Below are 23,900 nucleotides of genomic sequence, written 5' to 3' on the forward strand. Positions count from 1 at the left end.
CATGGTGTGACAGAGCCACCATGACCAGTCCCAGGGACAGAAGGGCCTGAGTCCTTGATCCCTCCGTCAACCCTGAGCAACAGAGCAGCTTCCTGTGTCTGCACTTCTTATTTGCACACCAGTGCCCGAGCTCCCGAAAACTTGCTAGTGAAGCTGGCACTTCTGGTCTGTGAGTCTTGGATGAGGTGCCCTAGCTAGTGAGAAGAGCTTTGCTCAGTGTTCCAGCATTTTCCCAGGCATTTTATGGGTTTTAACTCAAGCACTCCAAGAGGAATACTGCCAGGGAACACTGATGAACATCATGGCTGGAGATGTAGAGACGGGTGAGTCGTGGAGCAGGTGGCTAGCGGGGTACCCAAGGGCACACAGCGAGGAAGAGGTAAGGTGAAGAGGAAGATCTGAGTAGCCTCCGCCCTAGGTGGGCATGTCCACCAGGAGCCCCTGAGCAGGGGAAGAAGAGGTAGGACAGGACTTGCCCCAATACACAGGGTCCCACAAGAGCACACTGTGCATGTGATCAGCCATTGAGCATGGTGACAGGGCTGGGGATCAGGAAACTCTGACCCAACAGGAGAAAGTGGGTGTGCACAGCAGGAATTTCTTGTGCCACCCTGTCCCAGGCTGCATGCTGCTGTGTGGCTCACGTGGCTTTGCACAGCTGTTTTGTGTTGGCAGGCTCCAGCTCCTTCTCATGAGTTCTCTTGTTCCTCAATGAGTAGGTGAGGCTCTGATCCCCTCTAACCTCCTCTATGGCAATGTAGGCTCTCCCTGTCCCCCCAAAAGAGCATTTGTTTCTGATCTATCAGAAATGCTTCCTTGACTTGAGTGACAGAGTGGCCAGCACTCGGTGCTGAGCTTGCTTTCGTCGGGCAGACAGATGGTAGGCAGGGGTGACTTGGCCATGCCAGGCTGTGGAGCCTATGATTATTGTGCAAACCAATGGGAAGGCGATTCATGCAGACAGCTGGCTGGTGCCCAGGAACAGGAAGCAGGTGGAAGAGTCCCAGAGCAGGGGCATGTTGGGGCCCAGGCAGGGACCCAAGGTAGTGCAGAGAGTGACTTATGAGTTCAGAGGTCACAGGGAACTCTGGGCCATATTCTGAGGCTCGGGGCTGCAGCTGCCCTGGCCCATTGCAGTGTTGTGATTGCTACCCCCTTGCAGGCACTGCAGGAGGCCTGGGAATCTCAGGCCCTAGATGTGGTCCTCTGTCTCCATGCCTCCTCCACCTGGGAATGCCACGTTCTCAGTCTGTGCCCAGGACTCACCTTGTTCGTCCTTCCTGCAGGTGATCCGGAGACTGTGAAGCCTAGAGTGGACCAGAATGCGTGTTCTCCAGGGTTCCTTCTCTTTCTCTCTTCTGCTGTTTCATCTAGTTTGATTGCTGGGACTGAGGCAAAGACAAAGCAGTTCCTTTGAAAGTATTCACAAGACTTGTATTACCATAGCTTTCTGTAACCCCCATGGCAGCTGATGTGCTCCCGTGACTTTCCACCCAGACCCAGTCCCAGGCATGTAGGCTGCTCTTTAATAGCTTGTGGCTGAATTGACATTTGTATTGAATTATATTGAAGTTTTAGTTAGTCTGGACACTCTTCAGAATTCTGGCTGAATCTTTTTGGGGCCAATATTCATGGGCAACTGGGGGTGAGTATGCAAGTTGCAGGTGAGAAAGCAGAGCCTTGTAGAAGAAACCAGGACTCCAGCCTGGGTTATGCTGTCACTGGCCCCACCAGACACTGCAAGCCCAGCATGGGATGAGGCTGCACAGGACCCTCAGGCATGGCATGTGTGTGTTGAGGGCTTGGTGGAGCTGCCCAGGGAGTGGGGACCATGAGATACCACGTTCTTCGTCTCTCAGGGTGCCCTTTGCTGCCCTGTGCACTGAGAATTCGTCCTATCTTCACACAGAGTTGCAGCTTTCCGGAGCCTCCTCATCCTGCACTGTGTATGGCCCTGAGGAAACAACCATGCTGTCAGGCCCTTCCCTCTCCTCCCTGTTCCCCAACTTTAATCCACCTTTCCCAAACTCTCCATATTTTCAATATGTGCTTGCATCAATTTTCCAAGAAATTAGGAAGGAATAAATATCCTGGGTGTCTTAAGACAAGGAGGCAAATTCTTTGATGGCTGTTCTAGAAAGAAGGTTGATGTCAACTACACTTGAAATGAAGCCTGTTGAATTCCTGATCAAGGAAGGAGTCTCACCTGCTGCCGCACTGTCTTCTGTGCCCAGCCTAGGAGTCACAAATCCTCTGTACCTTCTTTTTTTTTTTTTTTTTTCTATTTTTTTTTTTATTGTAAACAAATGGGATACATGTTGTTTCTCTGTTTGTACATGGCGTAAAGGCATACCATTTGTGTAATCATAAATTTACATAGAGTAATGTTGTTTGATTCATTCTGTTATTTTTTCCCTTCCCCCACCCCTCCCACCCCTCTTTACCCTCTATACAGTACTTCCTTCCTCCATACTTGCCCCCCTCCCTAACCCTAACTCTAACCCTAACACTAACCCTTCCCTCCCCCCATTATGTGTCATCCTCCACTTATTAGCGATATCATTCGTCCTTTGGCTTTTTGAGATTGGCTTATCTCACTTAGCATGATATTCTCCAATTTCATCCATTTGCCTGCAAATGCCATAATTTTATCATTCTTTATGGCTGAGTAATATTCCATTGTATATATATACCACAGTTTCTTTATCCACTCATCAATTGAAGGGCATCTAGGTTGGTTCCACAATCTGGCTATTGTGAATTGAGCAGCTATGAACATTGATGTGGCTGTGTCTCTGTAGTATGCTGATTTTAAGTCCTTTGGGTATAGGCCAAGGAGTGGGATAGCTGGGTCAAATGGAGGGTCCATTCCAAGTTTTCTAAGGAATCTCCACACTGCTTTCCAGAGTGGCTGCACTAATTTGCAGCCCCACCAGCAATGTATGAGTGTACCTTTCTCCCCACATCCTCGCCAACACCTGTTGTTGCTCGTATTCTTGATAATCGCCATTCTAATTGGGGTGAGATGGAATCTTAGGGTGGTTTTGATTTGCATTTCTCTTATTACTAGAGATGTTGAACATTTTTCCATATGTTTGTTGATTGCTTGTAGATCTTCTTCTGTGAAGTGTCTATTCATTTCCATAGCCCATTTGTCAACTGGATTATTTGAATTCTTGGAGTAAAGTTTTTTGAGTTCTTTATAGATTCTGGAGATTAGTGCTCTATCTGAAGTATGATTGGCAAAGATATTCTCCCATTCTGTAGGCTCTTTCTTCGCATTGCTGATAGATTCCTTTGCTGACAGAAAGCTTTTTAGTTTGAATCTATTCCAGTGGTTGATTCTAGCTTTTATTTCTTGTGCTATGGGAGTCCTGTTAAGGAAGTCTGATCCTAGACCAACAAGGTGAAGATTTGGACCTACTTTTTCTTCTATATCTGCAGGGTCTCTGGTCTGATTCCGAGGTCCTTAATCCATTTTGAGTTTAGTTTCGTGCATGGTGAGAGATATGGGTTTAGTTTCATTCTGTTGCATATGGATTTCCAATTCTCCCAGCACCATTTGTTGAAGAGGCTATCTTTTCTCCATTGCATATTTTTGGCCCCTTTGTCTAGTATGAGAAAATTGTATTTATTTGGGTTTGTGTCCGTGTCCTCTATTCTGTACCATTGATCTACCTTTCTATTTTGGTACCAATACCATGCCATTTTTGTTACTATTGCTTTGTAGTAGAGTTGAAGATCTGGTATTGCAATACCCCCTGTTTCACTCTTCCTGCTAAGGATTGCTTTAGCTATTCTGGGTTTCTTATTCTTCCAGATGAATTTCATAATTGCCTGCTCTATTTCTGTAAGGTACGTCATTGGGATTTTAATTGGAATTGCATTGAATTTGTATAGCACTTTAGGTAGTATGGCCATTTTGACAATATTAATTCTTCCTATCCAAGAACATGGAAGATCTTTCCATCTTCTAAGGTGTTCTTTAATTTCTTTCTTTAGTGTTGTATAGTTCTCATTGTAGAGGTCTTTCACCTCTTTTATGAGATTGATTCCCAAGTATTTTATTTTTTTCGAGGCTATTGTGAATGGGGTAGTTTTCCTAATTTCTCTTTCTGAAGATTCATCACTTATGTATAAAAATGCGTTGGATTTATGGGCATTGATCTTGTAACCTGCTACTTTACTGAATTCACTTATGAGTTCTAAGAGTTTTCTGGTGGAATTTCCAGGTTCCTCTAAATATATAATCATGTCATCAGTGAACACGGATAGTTTGAGTTCTTCTTTCCCAATTCGTATCCCTTTAATCTCTTGGTTTGTCTAATTGCTCTGGCCAGAGTCTCAAGAACGATGTTGAATAGAAGTGGTGAAAGAGGGCATCCCTGCCTTGTTCCAGTTTTTAGGGGGAATCCTTTCAGTTTTTCAACATTTAGAATGATATTAGCCATGGGCTTAGCATAAATGGCCTTTACAATGTTAAGGAATGTTCCCACTATCCCTATTTTTTCTAGTGTTTTGAGCATGAAGGGGTGCTGTATTTTATCAAATGCTTTTTCTGCATCTATTGAAATAATCATGTGATTCTTGACTTTAAGTCTATTAATGTGGTGAATTACGTTTATTGATTTCCTGATGTTGAACCAACCTTGCATCCCTGGGATGAAACCCACTTGATCATGGTGTACTATCTTTTTAATATGTTTTTGTATGCGATTTGCTAAAATTTTGTTGAGAATTTTTGCATCGATGTTCATTAAGGATATTGGTCTGAAATTTTCTTTCCTTGATGAGTCTCTGTCTGATTTAGGTATCAGTGTGATATTGGCTTCATAGAATGAGTTTGGGAGGGTTCCCTCCTCTTCTATTTTATGGAATACTTTGAGAAGTATTGGAATGAGCTCTTCTTTAAAGGTTTTGTAGAACTCGGCTGAGAACCCATCTGGTCCCGGACTTTTCTTTGTTGGTAGGCTTTTGATGACTTCTTCTATTTCAGTACTTGAAATTGGTCTATTTAAATTGTTTATGTCCTCCTCGTTCAGTTTAGGCAATTCATATGTCTCTAGAAACCTGTTGATGCCTTCAAAATTTTCTATTTTGTTGGAGTACAGATTTTCAAAATAGCTTCTAATTATGTTTTGTATTTCAATCCTGTCTGTTGTGATATTTCCTTGTTCATTCCGAATTTTAGTGATTTGGGTTTTCTCTCGTCTTCTCTTTGTTAGTGTGGCTAAAGGTTTATCAATTTTGTTTATTTTTTCGAAGAACCAACTATTTATTTTGTCAATTTATTGTATTGTTTCTTTTGTTTCAATTTCATTGATTTCAGCTCTGAGTTTAACTATTTCCTGTCTTCTACTACTTTTGGTGCTGTTCTGTTCTTCTTTTTCTAGGGCTTTGAGCTGTAGTGTTAGGTCGTTTATTTGTTGAGTTTTACTTCTTTTATTAAATGCGCTCCAGGAAATAAATTTCCCTCTAAGAACTGCTTTCATAGTGTCCCAGAGATTTTGATATGAGGTTTCTTTGCTCTCATTTACCTCTAAGAATTTTTTAATTTCCTTCCTAATATCTTCTGTTATCCATTCATCATATAATAGCATATTGTTTAATCTCCAGATGTTGGAATAGTTTCTGTGTTTTACTCTTTCATTTATTTCTAACTTCAATCCATTATGATCTGATAGAATACATGGTAGTGTCTCTATCTTCTTGTATTTGCTAACATTAGCTTTGTGGCATAATATATGGTTTATTTTAGAGAAGGATCCATGTGCTGCTGCGAAGAAAGTGTATTCGCTCTTGGTTGGATGGTATATTCTATAAATGTCCGTTAAGTCTAAATTATTGATTGTGTTATTGAGATCTATGGTTTCTTGTTGCAATTTTTGTCTGGAAGATCTGTCCAGTGGTGAGAGAGGGCGTGTTAAAATCACCTAGTATTATTGTGTTATGGTCTATTTGGTTTCTGAAATTGAGAAGGATTTGTTTGACATACATGGATGAGCCACTGTTTGGGGCATAGATGTTTATGATTGTTATATGTTGCTGATTTATGCTTCCCTTAAGCAGTATGAAATGACCTTCTTTATCCCTTCTGACTAACTTTGGCTTGAAGTCCACATTATTGAAATGAGGATGGATACTCCAGCTTTTTTGCTGAGTCCATGTGCATGGTATGTTTTTCCCCATCCTTTCACCTTTAGTCTATGGGTATTTTTTTCTATGAGGTGAGTCTCTTGCAGGCAACATATTGTTGGATCTTTCTTTTTAATCCAATCTGCCAGTCTATGTCTTTTGATTGTTGAATTCAGGCCATTAACATTCAGGGTTATTATAGAGATATGATTTGGTTTCCCGGTCATTTGGTTCATTTTTAAAATTTTATTTGTTTATTTTTTTGACACAACTTGTTTCCTCCTTTATTTGACAATTCCTTTAGGATAATTCCTCCCTAAAGGAATTATTGCTGATTTGCTTCTTTGTTTTTCATCTCTCCCTCATGGAATATTTTGCTGAGAATGTTCTGTAATGCTGGCTTTCTTTTTGTAAATTCCTTTAGCTTTTGTTTATCATGGAAGGATTTTATTTCATCATCAAATTTGAAGGTAAGTTTTGCTGGGTATAAGATTCTTGGTTGGCATCCATTTCCTTTCAGGGCTTGAAAAATGTTGTTCCAGGCCCTTCTAGCTTTTAGGGTCTGGATTGAAAAATCTGCTGATATCCGTATTGGTTTCCCCCTGAATGTAATTTGGTTCTTTTCTCTCACAGCCTTTAAAATTCTGTCTTTATTTTGTATGTTCGGTATTTTCATTATAATGTGCCTTGGTGTGGGTGTATTGTAATTTTGTGTATTTGGAGTCCTATAAGCCTCTTGAACTTGATTTTCCATTTCATTCTTCAGATTTGGGAAATTTTCTGATATTATTTCATTGTATAGGTTGTTCATTCCTTTGGCTTGTTTCTCTAGGCCTTCCTCAATCCCAATAATTCTTAAATTTGGCCTTTTCATGATATCCCATAGTTCTTGTAGATTCTGTTCATGATTTCTTACCATCTTCTCTGTTTGTTCAACTTTGTTTTCAAGGTTAAATATTTTGTCTTCAATGTCTGAGGTTCTGTCTTCCAGGTGTTCTATCCTATTGGATATGCTTTCTATGGAGTTCTTAATTTGGTTTATTGTTTCCTTCATGTCAAGGATTTCTGTTTGTTTTTTTTCAATATCTCTAACTCTTTATTGAAATGATCTTTTGCTTCCTGTATTTGCTCTTTTAACTGTCGATTGGTGCGATCAATCAATGCTTGCATTTGCTCTTTCATCTCATCATTCAGTGCGTGCATTTGCTCTTTCATCTCATCGTTGCTTCTCTGATCATTTTAATTATGTACATTCTGAACTCCTTTTCTGTCATTTCTTCTGCCATGCTGTCACTGGGTTTTATTGATGTAACATCTAGATTTGTTTGCAGCATTTTCTTTCCTTGTTTTCTGATATTGTTCAGGTATCAGTGGACTGCTGAGATATTGCAGATTTCCTCTATTGACTTACAATGTCCCTCAAGATTTCTATATATATACCCCCTTAGCCTTCAGTAGGCTGAAGTCTTGGAGGAAGTTGATAATGCGGTGCTCCACAAGGAAGCTGCCTCTCTAAGAGTGGTGGCCTTCAGGTGGGGTATAATCCCTGGTAGTGGGCAGAGGTGCCTCCACTTGTTGACCAATGGTCATCCAAAGGGGACCTAGGCTGTGGGCTGAGGCAAGGCCTGTTTGGGCCTGAGTCTCTGGTTTTACCGTCCTTGTGGGGAAACCTCACCCAGCAGGGAAGATTCACCAGGTGGGGAGGTCTCACTGGTCAGTTCCCTCCTAGAGGTTCCCCTCAATTTACAGCTACCGCCTGGGCTGGGCTGCCTTCCTCTGCAAAGTTCCCAGGGGCCCGGCCCTACCTCCTGGGCCTGGGAGCCTCACCCTTCGCAGATGAATCTCCTTAGGCTGCCCCTCCCCAGAGAATCTGCCCGCAGGCCTGGAACCTTCGCTCCGCCCTAAGCCTGTCTCTGTGTGGCTCTTCCACCAAGAAGCCTCCTAGATCCTGGGACCCTGCTCTGCACCTAATCGCCTGGCTATGCGGCCCGTCCTCTGAGCTGCCACCTGGGGCCCCGTACAATCGCTCTGAGTCCCAGAGACCTGCCACACACCTCTTCCTCCAGACAGCCGCCCAGTATTCCGGTGCGGTCATTAGGAGTCCAAGAAACTCACTGCGTGTCTCCTCCTCCCACCAACCAGCCCTGGGCAATCAATCACTCCGAGTTGAAGTGACCCTCCCCGTTCCTCCTCCTTCTGCAGATAACCCCCGGGGTGTTCAGGAGCGGTCGCTCTGAGTGGCTCTGAATCCACGCGACCCACTGCACGGGTCCTCTGGGCAACCGCCTGGAGCTCTGGTGGGGCCACTCAAGACCAAGCGACCCACCACGCTTCTCCTCCAGGCAGCCCCCCTGTGTTCAGGAGCTGTCACTTTAAGTCCAAACAACTCACCACTCGCCTTCTCCTCTGAGCAACCGCCTGGAGCGACAATGCAGTCACTGTGAGTCCAAAGGACCCGCCACGCTCCTCCTCCTCCTCCTCCTACTCCTCTGGGCAGGCCCTGGGGTTCAGAAGCGGTCTGAGTCCAAACAGCTCGCCACGCAGCCCCTTCTCTGGCAACCGCCTGTAGCTCTGGTGTAGTCACCCCGAATCCAAGCGGCCGCGCTCCTCCTCCTCAGGGCAGGCCCCGGTGTCCTGAGTCCACACAGCTCTCCTCGCCACTCTTCCCCTGGGCAGCCGCCGGAGCCCCAGTGGTTGCTCCAGGTCCCAGCGGTGTGCCGAGCGGCCTCCTTTATGGTGCTCCCAGCTGTCCGAGTTCACTGCTCCAGCAGGGGGAGGGGCGTCTTGCTGGCAGTTCTACTTCACAAAGTTTCCTGCGTTCCGGGACCACCGTCCCATCCGGGATGCCTCCCCAGGGGGTGAGAGTCACCCGGCTGCTTTGAGTTGGTCCCAAGCGTCTCAATATCTCCTCTTTTGAATCCTGAGTCCTGGAGCAACATGAAATGCAGCCACCCTCTAGGCCGCCATCTTGAAAAACCTCTGTACCTTCTTTTTCCTGGACAGTGCTATGGTGGCAATGTTGGTGTCCCACTAAAATTCAGAGGCAGAAATCTTAACCCAAAAGGCATGACATTAATAAATGGAGCATGGTATTTGTTGAGGTCAAGAGAGCAGCTCCTTCATAGATGGAGTTATGGTCATTACAAAAGCGACCCAGGGACCTGCCTTGTCATTCCACCAAATCCAGGAGATCCACTGATAAACCAGAAAGCAGGCCTTATTGAACAGTGGGGTTGCTGCTCCTTCATCTTGGGCTTCACAGGCTCCACAATCGTGAGAAATGAGTTTTTGTAGTTAACAAGCTCAGGGGTACACGGGATTTTATCATGCCAGACCATGTGCACTAAGAGATGTCACTCTGGACCCACCTGTCAAGTTTGAGGTACCCCAGGTGTCCTGTGGAGAGAACATAGAGCCCGCAACTGAGGCTTCTTGCCATGGTGGAGCAGCAATAGTGACAACCAGGTTCCTGGGAAAGTGCCCTGATATATAGTGTTTGAGATCTTCTGTGGTTAAAGGCCTCGTATCTCTAGTCATTAGTAACCATATCATAAACTCCTCCCTGTGGAGCTGGGTCAACTCACTCCAGTCCATCCCTGTCTCTGTGCGCTGAGTCCTGTCTGAGCTCTCAGATGGTAGCCAGCAATAGATGCCAGCCCTGTGGTAAGTCATCGTGCACTGACTTCTAGATCCTAGGAGATCATTCCTTTTGAGCGTGGAGCTGAGAAAGCCCATGTTGCAAGAGTGTGAGTTAAAACATGTGCACTATTTCAGGCCACTAAGTTCTGGGGTGCCTCTTAACCAGCAGCCTGAGAATGGGCATTTTCAAAGGTCTGCAGAGAGGTGGGACTTGTACACTTTTTTTTGTCAATTTTTCCTTCCCCAACATGTTGATGAAGTGGGATTGAATATCCTCACTGGATTTCCCAAGTATTAAAAACATAACACATCGGGGTTAAGTAACTTAGATTTTGGACTCTGGACTATTTTCATGAACAACATCTCCCCTATTCTTGGTCCACATTCCTAGGGATGCAGGAACAAAATGGAACCCAGGTTTTGTCCAGAACCTTCATCAGGGACACATTCAAAAGGACATTTTTGCCTGGGCAGTGAGGGGGTTTCCTGGATCCATGGGGAAGGAAAGAGATCAATGTCCTGGATGCCAAGCCACGAAGCCAGGTAGAGTTGTCCTTGACTGGCTTTGTAACCACATGAGATCCCTGCCAAAATATGATTCAGGGAGAGAGAGAGTAAGAAAGGTGAGTGCAACAATTTCTTATCCCTTGAGTCCTTGGACCAACCTCTGTGTGAAGTCAGATTCCTTGTCGAAATTCCCAGGCACAGGAGTCATTGTGCTGACTCAGCTGGAGCGGGATTCTGAGGGTCAACTCTAGGACACATGCTAGTGCCCACGGTAAGTATGAGAAATAGCAACCAGAGGGAATGAGACTCACAGACCTTGGGTTGCACAAGGGAGGAAATTAAGAGCAGATCATAGGTTTTCTTGGTGCAGCCTGGGCAACAGACTCCCTGGGCGACTGGGTGCTCAGCCAAGTATGACCCACCTACAGAGTAGGGAGGGTCAGAGCCATCCAGGGTCACAGACAGGGAGTTTGGGGGTGTGAATGGCAGACCATGTTAGAATGAAGAACCTTTTCCCGTTCTCTGCACAGTTCTGAGTTGAGTTGAGAGACTGAATTTTAAAGAGGAAAAATTCTATAGGTTCATAAAAGCCCACTTTTTATCATCATTTGCATTCCAGTTAAATTTTATATTGAGCTCAGAACATCAAATACATAAACAATAAAATAAAATGAAAATGATTTCAGCATGTGGAGAGGTCCTTGTGCTCTTTGGTCATTGTGCCTCTTTTCACAAGAGCAAGATATGGATCCACCTATGAAGCCCTCAGTGGGTGAGTGGACAGAGAAAATGGTTTATATTTACTGGAATCCCAGTCAGCCATACAGAGGCAGAATCCTGTCATGTGACACCGCAGATGAACCTGGGTTTCGTTAGGTCAAGAGAAAGAAGTCACTGCAGAAAGTCGAGTAATACACATTCTCGCTCATATGTGGAAGTAAAACAGTGGGTCTTGTAGAAATAGAGGGTACAACAGTGGCTGCCAGATACTGGACAGGGCCTGGGGAGATGTTGGTCAGTGGGAGCACAGTGACAGTTAGAGGAGGAGTGAGTTCTGGGGTGGCATTGCACAAGGGCCTACAGTAGTCAATAATAACGTATTATATCTTTCAAAGCAGAGAGGATTTCAAAGGTTTCACCACCAAGAAATGATAAAGGTGGTAAGTGACGAATATGCCAATTGTCCTGATTTGATCATTGCACATGGTACACATCTATTGACCCTTCACATTTCACACCATGAATTTGAGTCTTTATTTACAAGTCACTGTGAAAATAAAGTCTTGATTCTTACAAGATAACTTGTCCCTCCTGACTTCAAAAGTGGGAAGGAAGAATTTATGAGACTGTTGCAATAGGGTCAAGAGTTTGCAGTATGGAGAGGGGTTGGAATCAGCTCTCTGGAAACAAGAGGCAGGAGGCTGTTGAAGCGCTGGGTGTTCTTGGAAAGGCCTGGAGGATGTTGGTGTGGGTGTTGGTCAATGTGATTGGGTCACTGGTGTTGTGAAGCTAGGTTGCCAACTGCCGCAGAGGCAGAGGCATGATCTCCTTGGACAACTGCATTTCAACAGGATGGTTCCACATTTGACTTAGTCTTTACCCCCTTTTCCTAGTAAATGAGGGACTTATTTATGTTAACTTGAATGCATTTATTTCAACTTCACTCTATTTTTTTTTCCCAATGAAAATAAGTATTATTCACTGGTAACTGCTTATCACTTTAAATTTACAAGTGGCATTTTCAGAAACTCGAAACTCTTAAAATTTAATGTAAAAATTACTATGTGTTACCTCTTCTATTGATCAATGTCTTTAACATTTTTACATCTCTCAAATTTTTCACTAACTATTCAGAACTACTGTCATGGAAGACTAGGAAACTGTCCCTCCCCAAGTCAATAGAACCCCACCTTTCTTTCATTTTCCTCTCTAGCTTTCACGTATGAGAGAAGTCATACAACCCGTGACCTTCTCAGTTTCTCTTTTTTCACTTAACATGATGTTCTCAAGTTGTAGGTCTTTCTGCAAATAACATAATTTCTATTTTGTTTATGACCCAGTAAAACTCCATTGTGTATATACACCACATTTTCTTTCTCCCTTCATCCATTGAGGGACACCTAGGCTTGTTCCCTAGTTTGGCTCTGGTGAGTTTTTCTGCTTTACACATGACTATAAGTGCATCACTGTAGGAAGTTGAGGTTAATTCTGCAGGATAAATTCCAGGTGGTGTACCTGGGTCACATGGGTGCTCCATGCCTTGTCCTTTGTGGACCTCCATGCAGATTTCCAGATTGATTGTAGTGATTTACGTTCCACAAAGAGGTAAAAGTGTTCCTCTTGTGATTTTGATGATGTTGAACGTTCCTGCACTTAGTATGAGTGGCTAATGTGAGATAGAAAATGTCTTGCATGTCGTTGGTAATTAGTGTATTTTTCTTCCAGCCACCAGCTCCATTATTTTGAGGCTAAGCAGGTTGCTCTTGTTGTTGGGAGAAATCACCTTCTCCCCTGTCTGTCCCTGGAATTGGTTGTGTCATTCACCAACCTAGTATGTTATAGCCACCCCACAGGCCACCCTACTGTGCTCCCGCATCCACAGAGCAGGCGGGGTGTCCAGTCCTCCATCGCGCCTTTCCCGTGATGGCAGGGCTTCTGGCCATGTGTGCTGTGCACTCCTCGTCACTCTCCTCTCCTAAGGCTTGGCTTCCTGGAATGCCGTGGATTCCCCTGACCCTGCACGGGCCTCTCTCTTGCTCTCCGCCCTCAATTTCTGCCCTACCCCATCTCATCTCTCCACCTTGCCCAGGTCTATGGTGTTTCAGGTTGAGATATACTCTGAGCTTTTTTTTTTGTTTGTTTGTTTGTTTTTCTACTAGGGATTGAACCCAGGAGCACTTAACCACAGAGCCATATACCCGGAACTTTTTATATTTTATTTGAAGATGAGGTTTCACTAAGTTACTTAGGCCCTCACTTAGTTGCTGAGGCTGGCCTCAAACTTGTGATTCTCCTGCCTCAGCCTCTTGTGCCCATGGGATTACAGTCAAGTGGCACCATGCCTGCCTTCTCAGCTCTTTATGGTCAACTCCATGCCATAATTATGTCCACCTCCTTTCTCAAATAATGGTCTATGAAGCAGCACATTGCCTATGATGTTTCCTGTGTTTAGCCTCAAATGATTTTAATTGCTTGTTAAAGGTGAACAGGCACATGACCTGGTACATGAACTGTTTTAGATCTATAGTGTTCACTTTCTTCAATGAGGTTGAGAGGTAATAACATAATCTTATACCTTTCTGTGGCATTGTATATAATAATTAATTTAATCAAATCTAATTTCTTCAACACATCCTTCCATTTAGTCACTTATTAAAAATCTGGAACGAAGTGAGAAAAGAAGAGCATGCATTCCATTTTAGGGAGAAAAGTGCTACACAAAATAAACCAAGAAAATGTGTGTCATGTGACCCGCTTCAAACTGGATAGGGAAGGATAAAGAAAGCAGCTGGATGGAGAACAGCAGGGAAACAGGGCGCAGTTTAAAACCTGGAATCACACTGAACTCAGTGAGAGCATGGAATATTTGAAGGCAGCTGGGGAGAGAGCCAGGTGCATTCTGGGTGGAGGCCAGTGGCCCTGGGGTGGAGGCTGGAATAGCCACATCCACCCACAGTTGAGGAGCGATGTGGAGGCTTCCTCCAAGGCCAGGAATCCACAAGCCAGCGGCAGGTGGAAGAAGCAGAGGAAGGCCTGACCTCCCAGGGAGACCCCCAAGTAGACCTCCACTGTCCCCAGGGAGAGCTGGTCCCTCTGTCAGACACTCAACTCCCTTGTCCCCTGTGTCCCGGGTCTGCTTGCCCAGCCAAGGGTGTTGCTGAGCCCTGTCTGGCCTCCTCACATAGGCAGACCCTCAGTTTGGGGCTGAGACCCTCCTCCGTGGTAAAGTGGAATGGGTGTGGGAAGGGACCTGTTTCCCTTGGCCTTCTGGGAATGCTTGTTCTGGTGATCATGGCCCTGTCTGACCATCAGTGTCTACTAGGTGGCAGTACACCCACTTGGGACACTGGCCCTCTCTTGGCAGTGTGTGGTCTCTGCGGCTCTAGGACCTGGTCCTTCACGCAGTGCCCAGACCAGCAGGAGTACCATTCATGCCGTGGCTCCCCCTAGCTCCAGTCCTGAGCTGGGGATCCCTCAGGAAGTGCTGGGCGGAGTCAGATCAGTCTCTGGGGCTCACAGTGGACCCCTCACAGAGGCTGTGGTCCACTTCTGGCAGGTGTGTGGAGGTCTCAGGGGCAAGTTGGCCAAGGTCAATGGTTTTCTTGGAGAGGGAAGGGGAGGCCTGACAGGAGTACAGTCACACCCCACCTCGTCATGACTGGGACTGTCCCTTCACAGGTGCGGGTTTAGGAAGGGGCGTGACATCTTGGATGAGAAGAGGAGGACAAGGTAGGGAAGGTGAGGGTCCTGTGTGTGCTGGGGGGCGGCCTTGGACCCAGGGCAGTGGGGAGCCTGGGCCATGCTGGTCCCCACTCTGGGCTCTAGGGGGCGCTGCTCAGCCCTCCTTCCTCAGACCAGGATCCTGCCTTCAGTGGCCCTCCTGAAGTTCTGAGGCTCAGCACACTGCAGCATAGACGTGAAGTCTGGGTCGCTTGGCGTTCCCCCACCGACTTCTTCATTTCCCAGGGCTCTTTGGAAGCTGCACTTTGCAGGCAGAGACTGGTTCCCACAGCTGCAGGCCACCCCAGGGTGCATGTGGCCAGGTGGGCATGAGTCCTGATGGTGGCTGGAGTGCTTCTGGAAACCAGCCCTATTGTCCTCCCCGGCTGGACTAGAAGTGCTCCGTGGTGTGACAATGAGTGGGTCCCAGTGAGGGCACTCTGCTCTTCTCCTACCTGGGCCCACCCTGCTAACAGCCCTGCTTCCTGCCTTCCAGCTCTGTCTGCGGCCACCACCGCCCAGGGCTTCACAGGCAGATTGGGAGCAGTGTGTTCAGGAGGGCCTAGCCTTGGAAGAGAGAAGGGCGGTTTCTCTGGACCTTGTCATGGCAAACCTGAAGCAGACATGCAGCTCTCTGCCTGCCACACGGCAGCAGTCTTGGAGGGCCAGTCCACCTTATGTGAAGGCCTCGCTCAGGGACAGAGGGAGGCCGAGGCACAGGTGGCACGTTTCAGCCTTGTCACCTGTGTGGTCCTGAACCGTGTTCGTCCTTGGATTTTCCTCTTTGGAGCCAGCATTTGTTTAAAGGGACTTCATTTCAGATGAGCATACAGGGTCCTGACTGAGGCACAGTGAGCTTCCAAGGAGCACAAACACAGAGAGCTTGCAGCAAGGAGTTTATTTGGGTTGGGGATGGAAATTGATACCGGGCCCAGGTAAAACAGCAGCTCCCTCCTAGCTCTCAAAGCTTCTTGTGCCTTGTTTCTCTGTTGTTCTCCACGCTCAGCTCAGCGACAGCAGAGTCTGTAATAGACACCATTGAGTCTGCAGGCTCCTGCGGTGCGCTCCAGGAACTCGCAGTTGGGTCTTCTGCAGCGGCAGACCACACCTGCCATTGGACCTGTGGACACAGATACGGAGTCAGAATCCAGAGCTGGCAGCAGGGGTGAGGGAGATCTTGGGGAGGTGCATGCGCACTGGGGACGGTTCCTCCTTTCAGGACATTAGAAACAGTGCCTTGTGCAGCCTCAGTCCAGAGATTAATGCTCCTGGCGAGTTTGGGTCACCCGCACAAAGAGGCACACTGTGGCTTGTCTTCACTCCCTCCCATCAGTCATATGTCTGAATATAGCTTCACACCCCTTCCCCATTTGCAAGAGTTCCTCCCGAGAGACAGAAGAAAATCGTCTCCCTCTGACTAAGGCCACCCAGAAAGATGCAGAAGGAAGCAGACAGTAAGTCTCTTCATGTGCTACACCTAGCACTACAAACATATCTTGGAAAAAAAATCTTTGCATGAAGAAAAGCTTCTGGAAAGGGCTATTTGACACTCAGTTTCCATGAGAACATCTGGAGTCAAGGAGTTCAGCGAGGTCACTTTAGTGACGGAGCCAGGCCTGGTTCTGAGTCCATCTCACACCCCCTTCTGCCCTTCAAGCTCTCACCTGTGTCCTCAGCAGAGTTCCCGTGCCCTGTAAAGGAGATGGTTGGGGTCTGGTCCTCTTCCCCCGACTGCTCCTGGTCTGGGGCCTCCTCAGCATTTCCTGGGAGAGGCTCAGCCTGAGCCTGGAGGGCCAGCAGGAGAAGGGCAGCGAGGAGGGCGAGGGTCCTCATGGCTGGAATCACCTGGGGAGGAGGCAGGAGGCTGAGCGTGTGGAGTAGGAGTAGCTGCATTGACAGGGGTGTGACACAGGCTTGCAGCCCAGGCTGAGCCAGCGAAGGGGCGTTGGAAGGAGGGAGGGCGTCCTGGTCCCTCGGGTCCTCAGCTCAAGCTGACAGTGGTGACACAGGCTCTGCTCTGTTTTCTATTTCCCACTTAAATGTCCCATTTCCCACTTGTCTGTATGATAAATTGTTAATATTCCAAGACTCTTGTCCACACTGGGGTAGGTTAGCTCTGTCAGGGCTCAGGGCTGTTATCCCCTGCCGAAGGGGGTTGTGGGGTCCTGGGGTGAGCAGGCTCCTGCTGGAGCAGAGTGCACCTCACAGTGACTCTGCAGGCCACAGGTGAGATGAAGGAGGTCAGTGGGCTCCTAGGTAGACAGCTGTCCAAGCGGAGACCCTCAATACTCTGCATCCTGCTTGAGCTGAGAGACTCTTTGTCTCTTGATCTAAAGTGCCCGACCAGATCATTTCATATACATTGGATCTTCATCTCACATCAAGTGAATTTAAACCCTCAACACAAGACCTGAGCCCACGGGTGACTGAAGCACACACGGAGGTGAAGTTCTTGCCCACGGACCTGGGTGGTGATGTCGTGGCCTTGACACCCAAGGCAGAGGCAGCAGAAGTGAAAGCAGAGTGATGGGGTGGTCTCAGCCCTCACAGCCTCCACAGCAGAACCACCAGACAGATGGGGACAAACGGGCAAGTGGTAGAAAATAAATGCAAAGCACATACTCAATACCGGATTAATGTCCAAAACACACAGGCCACAGAGTCACTCAGTGGGAAAAGCCAAATAACCTGATTAAAAATGAGCAGAGGACCTGAAGAGACATTTCTCAAAATCAAGAACGTTTTCAGAATCTACAATTACCTGACCTGGACGGACCCTAAGGTACTTGTGTTTGGAGCTTCTTGAGCTCCACCTTCACTTAGCTGCAAGCTGCTAACCTGTGCCTGCAGAACAGAGGCCTGCAGAAGACCCCAGTGGGGCCTCCTTGCAGCAGGCTTCCTGTGGAGCAGCCTAGCTTCCCGACTGCACCAGGTCAGTGATACTAGCACAGTGCAGAGCCCTGGAACTTTGTGTTACTCACAGATGCTCAGCTAGCTTGGCGACCAGAAGCAGGCAGAGAGCAGTCCTGAGTCCCAGGTCTCCTGAGGCTACAGCAACCTCACACTCAGAGGACACACTTCCCCTATTTAAAGGGCTATGCTGTGGGGTGTCGTCATTTCTCTGGGTTTCTACTGGTTCTTCCGACAACTCTTGCACAAGGGCAGTGGAACAATAGTTTTGACGGTGGGGTTGAAGCAGGGCCCCCAAAAGGAGATCTTATATTTGTCCTTTATCTTGACCAGGTCTAGATAGGAACTAGCTGCTCTTTCTTCATTCCTCCTGAGATGGTGAACTTGCATCTGAGGCTGAAGCATCAGAGCAAAGAAGTGTTAAAAGCCACCAGGAAATCCTGGTCTGCATGTCAGAGTTCTCAATTTGTAAGGTGACTAACATGTCAATGCCCTTGATCAAACAGCAAGGTTCAGACTCCAGGTCTTGATCAGCGTCCCCAGGACCTGGGGTCTAACCAGGAGAGCCCATTCTATCTGGTGGCAGAGTGGAGATGCTGGGCCCCGGGTGAGCTGTGTACCACCTTTGCCTGTGATTCTTAGCTGGGAAGGCTGTGGTGGAGCCTCCTGACTGATGGATGTGCGTGTGGCATGCATTTTGCAGAGGGAACCAGCCCCTCATTGCTTGACTAAAGGAAAGGCCAGGGCTAAAGACCTGTCAGACTATCTGTGCCAAGAACTCATGAGATTGATGGCCTTCAAGGAGGCTGCCATGAAGGAAGACAGACTCTTCATAGGTGGCCTCACTTGGTGGTGTGTGTTCAAAGACATTGTATCCAAACCAGTGCTGGCCAGTCTCAAAGGCCAGCCTTGTCCCAGCATGACAGGTGAGTACTGTGTGTTTTGGATGCACAGGCCCTGCAGCAGGTGAGTTACCCGGCTGGGACGTCTTAGGGAGACCATGTACATTTTAAAATGTTCCAGTTGAGCTGCAGGCCTAGCTGAGAGGTAAAGCACTTGCCTAGCACACATGGGGTCCTGGCTTCAATCGCCAGAAGTGAAGAACAAGCATCTGTTACACGTAAGATGGTAAGAATGACATTCAGGTCTACAGACCGTTCTTTACCATCTTACACCTGATGGAGAGGTCTACGGGACCGAGTTTGACGGGATACGTCCCTAGGTCAAGGTGCAGGATCAAACTGTGTTGAGGGACCAGAGGCCACCTAGGTGTAAGCAGGGGGCACAGAACGGCAGGTCCACCTCAGAAGCAGCCCTCTAACTCTGTCAAGTGGAGGCGTCAGACTGAAGAATTGGCAGCAACAGCGGAGAGTCTGAGGGAGGCTGAGGGTTTCTGTCCTGTGTCAGGTGGGGATGGCCACGTCCGCAGGAGGCTTCACTGCAGGGCACAGTGAGTCCAGGTCACGTGGGTCCAGCAGTGTAAGTGTTTGAGGGATTGGGTGCAGGTCTCAGCTCAGCATAGGGCCACACTGGGAACTGCGACCAGGGTGATGGTTTCAGGGACTTTGGTTGCTGCCTGGAGGGGCCCACTCAGCACGATGTGGGAGGCAAGAGGAGCTTTGGTGGTATGTGCAAGAGGGAAGTCCTGGTGGTTGTGACAAGTCTGGGACCCACAGAGGTTTGAACAGAGCTCACCACAATCCTGAGTGTTTCCCCCTTAGGCAGGAGAGAGTGGCATTATTGGGAAATGCAGTTGTAATGCCTGGATCTCCCAATTCCACTGCTTTGCATAACTAGAAGGGCAGCTTCCCCACCTGGCCAAGGACTTGGGGTTTCTTCACAGTAGGGGGCACAGCTAATGGTGCGTCCCTGAAAGCAAACAGTGGTCTCAGAAAATGCCATTCTGTGGGACCATGTTCTGGGTACTGGGAAGCATGAATTAGGGCAAGTGGCACTGCCAGGTCAGGGTACTAGGCGTTCCAGGCTCTGTATCCTCTGGCTACCCAGGTCCGTATCCCCTGCAGCATGAGGCAGAGGGTGTGAGAGCAGTACGCACGATCCGCTGTTCTCTCCAGTTCTGGTGAGGCCCCTTTTCCCTTGATGACCTCTTGGGCTAGGTGGAGTGGCCTCCAGCAGTGACATGTCCATCAGGAATGCCCTGGATAGAGGTGTTTGCTCTTCAGGTGGGGTCATCTTCACAGGTGTCCACTCCAGAAGGGAGGTGGCCTCTCTGGCATTTGGTGCATAAGCAACATGGGACGCGCTTGGTGGAGTGTCCCCCACACTTGGCTTTGCCCAGTGCTGCACAAGCCTCTTCTCTGCTGGGGTCTTCATAGACGCAGTGGGGGGAGGCTGCAGTGAAGCCCCCCGAGTCACAGAATCTGTTCATGCACATGGAGCATGTGTCAGGGCCTCGTGCACATCCTGGAGCCTGGCATGACTGTGACACCTCTCTGCATGTGAGGTCATGGCCTGGGACCACAGCCTGGGTTGGTGCTGCTCAGCCTCCCTGACCACCGAGGATGAAAGCCTGGCCATCAGAGGGCCAGTTGCCCATCACTGAGACTTGAGCTGGGGTCCTGGAGCCCTGGCCGTGTGGAAGCATTGGTGCCAGTGGACCCATTTAATGAGGAGGCATTGAAATGTCAGGCTTACCTCAGATCTGGGGCCTCTGGGACATCCCTTCTCACAGCTTCCCAGCTCACCTGGGATTTATAGCCTGGGGCACAACTTATGGCTAGGAAGGCCTGTTCTAGCAGGTTTCCCAAAAGGCAGCCAGTAGCATCCCTTCAACTCTACTGCACATCAGAGTCCAAACAATTCTCAGCATAACGAACGCCATCTCCTTTTAACTAGGGAGTCTTATCAGTGCTCCCACATGGGCATTCGTTATGCCAAATCTTCCTCAGTGGCTTCCATAGCACTGCCATCAGCTGGGCCTCAGATCTGGACTTCCATGTGGTCCTTGTGTGTTGTTGCCCATGTCAACTATTTGAGGGATTCTTCTCAGCCTGGTGACCCAGGCTGAGTCATCCCAGGGACTCAGAGCAATAATCTCCATTGCTCATGTTGGTGGGCAAGAAGGAGATATCACCCAAGCTTTAAAACTGGTAAAGCAGAGCTTTTGTGAAGGCTGCACGTCACTTGGGTAAATAGGTCGAAGAAGATCATGTGGGATCTGCTCTTTGCCTTCAGGCCTGAGCTGTCTGTCCCAAGGGATCATAGCTTACTCTTTGTCCCTGAGGGTCATCATTAGGTGTTTGATGGCAATATGTATATCTGGTAAAACTATGGGACATATTATTATTGGAGAAAATATACATGATATTTTCTCTAGAGGCAAAATGACCCTGAGTCTTCCATGATGAACAAGATGGGCCTGGCCTTATTGTGTTAGTGCACAGTGGCCAAGGTTCAAGAGGTAGTATGGGTTATGCTCTAGGAAGGCTCTTGCTGAGCTTGGGGTCCATTCTTCAGGCTTAGTTATAGAAGTCAGAAGATCATTGCTGACCCAGGAGACCAGTGTCGTAGGCGCGCTACGCTATGTGGGTGGAGTTCTTCTGGTCCATGGCTGCTCTGGAGCCTGGTGCTGATTTGAGTAGATGATAGTGTGTGATCCAAATGGAGGAACTCAGGGACATTAGAGCATATATTCTGCTGAGAAGTTCTGCCTGCAGAAGCCCACAGAAGCTGGGACAGGGTCTCTGCTAGATGCTGCAGAGGAATGGTACCCACTGTGGGTGGGAGAGGCCCAAGGAGGTAGTTTTCCACCATAGAAAGGATGTGAGCCCCAGGGAGCAGAGCAGTGCCAGGCCTCATGCCACTGCTCAGGGCCAGGGTAGTATTTGCAGTCACCGGGAAGTTCTCTGCTAGAGCCAAGGTGAGAGGCACCTGAGGGGTGTGGCTGCTCCTCCAGGGCTGCAGAGTTCAAATGAATGTGTGAGTCACACCCTCTGCCAGCACCAGACAGTAGGCCTGAGCCTGAAGCCTGGAAGAATCCACATCCTTGTGTAGTCACAAAGAGGGCTTTTGGATCTCTGGCTTTGAGGAGGGACATCAGGGGTCTTTCACTCTCCTCAGGGTAGAGTCTGGAGCCAGTGAGAGTTGTCATAGTCACTTCCATATGGCTTCCTCAAGGGCCAGTGTCCTAGAGCATCTTCTGGGCTGTGGACCTTTGGCTTATGCTCTAGAGACACATCGCCTGCATGTTGACCGGGGTCTGCACTATCTGGACTCAAACAGGTGAGTGGCCCTTCCTAAACGTTGAAGCCATTACATGACCATTGGCTCAATCACATCAGAAGGCTGCTGCACATGACCAAGGAAGCTGTAAAAGTGTGTGTGGTTCTGGGCCACAGCATCCTTCACTGCCCAGTGTACAGTGACCATCTCTGCAAGCTAGCTGACAGCACCTTGCTCCTGGTTTGGAGATGCTCCCCTCCAAGGTGGGGGCCACCTCTGTCCTATGAATGGACAACCTGTGGGGTCTTGTTCCCTTCCCTCAGCTCTCCCAGGGCCTCCCAGGTCAGCAGACATCCATGCTCTCCACTGTGGCCAGTTCCTGTGAGTTTGTGGGTGGGGCTTGGGTTACAGGGATACCCTGCCTTCTGTCCTTTGCAGAACCCCAATATTTCTAGTAGGGCACTCCTACAAGTATCATTTCCAAAGGACCAGAGAAGGTGAGGAGTCTGGGACATGCAGCACAGCTGGACCCCGCTCCCAGTGGCAATGGGGAAGGTGGTTTTTGTGCAGCAGGCAGCTGCCTTTCTAATGGGTGTGAGGATCTGGTCACCAGGAGCCTACACATCCGGAGGCCCATGAGTAGCCATTAGGCCACATCTAGCCCTGGGTTTCAGAGGTGAAATGTCAGTGATGAAGGTCTGGGTCCTGGACACAAAACTCAGGACCCACTGGCACCTGGGTCAGAGCCTGGGAGACTCCTCCTGGGACAGCTGTAGCTGAATCTTACTATGGACACCAGGGAAATGTGGGGACTTCCTTGTCACCCAATGTTTGCCCTTGGCAGAGTGAATGAGGGCATGAAAGGCAAGCCACTGGACCTGGTGAACTGTTGCTGGCACTAATGTTTGGCATTTTGTGGCTACAAGGGGAGTTTGCCAGCTGCTTCAGCCAGAGGACACTCAGATACTTTACAGCAGTGTCTGGGTCTGAACTCAGCATGGCATTACAACCCAACTGAGGACTAGGAGGGCATTGCCTACGTGTCCCATCCCATTCAATTTGAGGCCCACATATACTGCAAACAAGTGCCTTGGCCCCTTCTGTGTCCTCTGGGAAGGGCCTGTGGGGATCAGCTCTTGGGGAGCTGTGTGGCATCAGGGACTCTGAAATTGGTGGTTGTCTACTCACTCTCTGGAGTTTAAATTGGGGCATAAAGGTGTCCTAGTGGGGATGTGGCAGAAGGTGGTTAATTGTTTATGGTCCATTCTGTCCATCATTGCTCATACAGGTGTTTTGGCCAAGATCTTGGCATTTTGTCAGGGAAATTCCTATAATTCGAGATTTGGGCAAATGGCCTACATCAGTCTCAGGACTTACTCTAGGGTATGACCTGCTTTGCTTTCTCAGTGTCCACTCCAGAGTTGGGCTTTGACTCAACCTGACAACTGGCTATCACACAGTGCAGTCAGGTAGAGATGCTGGATTCCAAGGAGCTCCCTGAGGGCCAGGCTGTGGGCTGAGACACTGTGAGAGCTGCTGTTGGAGCCGTGTGTGGGACCCAGAGGCTGTCCCTGCTGCAGCAGCCATCCTGACAGCAGCCTCCTCAGCCACCATCCTGCTCCTCCTTTGTGGCAGGGCCTGATCAGAGCTGTGTGGGGCATGGGCCCTTTGGCAGGGTCTGTCTTCTTTCATGGGGTCTTCCAGAAGTGGGTCCTTGGCTTGCTTCTTTGCTGCCTTTATTCCTACTGTGTCAGGACATGCTGGACTGTGAAGTCAATGTGGCCATGGTGTGACAGAGCCGCCATGACCAGTCCCAGGGATAGAAGGGCCTGAGTCCTTGATCCCTCAGTCAACCATGAGCAACAGAGCAGCTTCCTGTATCTGCACTTCTTATTTGCACACCAGTGCCCGAGCTCCTGAAAACTTGCTAGTGAAGCTGGCACTTCTGATCTGTGAGTCTTGGATGAGGCGCCCTAGCTAGTGAGAAGAGCTTTGCTCAGTGTTCCAGCATTTTCCCAGGCATTTTATGGGTTTTAACTCAAGCACTCCAAGAGGAATACTGTCAGGGAACACTGATAAACATCATG

The 23,900-nt window shown here is 48.3% G+C and overlaps 1 long non-coding RNA gene and 1 pseudogene across 2 annotated transcripts in view; one reads left to right on the forward strand and one right to left on the reverse strand.

Annotated features, from left to right (window-relative positions):
• The window catches only part of LOC306660663, a 781,776-nt gene that overhangs the window by 31,379 nt on the left and 726,497 nt on the right, over positions 1 to 23,900 (reverse strand). The gene's annotated exons all lie outside the window — the stretch shown is intronic.
• Positions 18,551 to 23,900, forward strand: part of LOC306662143 (sorting nexin-18-like) — a 29,139-nt pseudogene continuing 23,789 nt past the window's right edge. Inside the window, exon 1 of the transcript in view lies at positions 18,551 to 18,557. The product of the transcript in view is annotated as a sorting nexin-18-like (transcript). The remainder of the gene's footprint in view (positions 18,558 to 23,900) is intronic.

The sequence above is a fragment of the Sciurus vulgaris genome (genome assembly GCF_902686455.1).
Source record: "Sciurus vulgaris genome assembly, chromosome: 5".
NCBI classification, from domain to species: domain Eukaryota; kingdom Metazoa; phylum Chordata; class Mammalia; order Rodentia; family Sciuridae; genus Sciurus; species Sciurus vulgaris.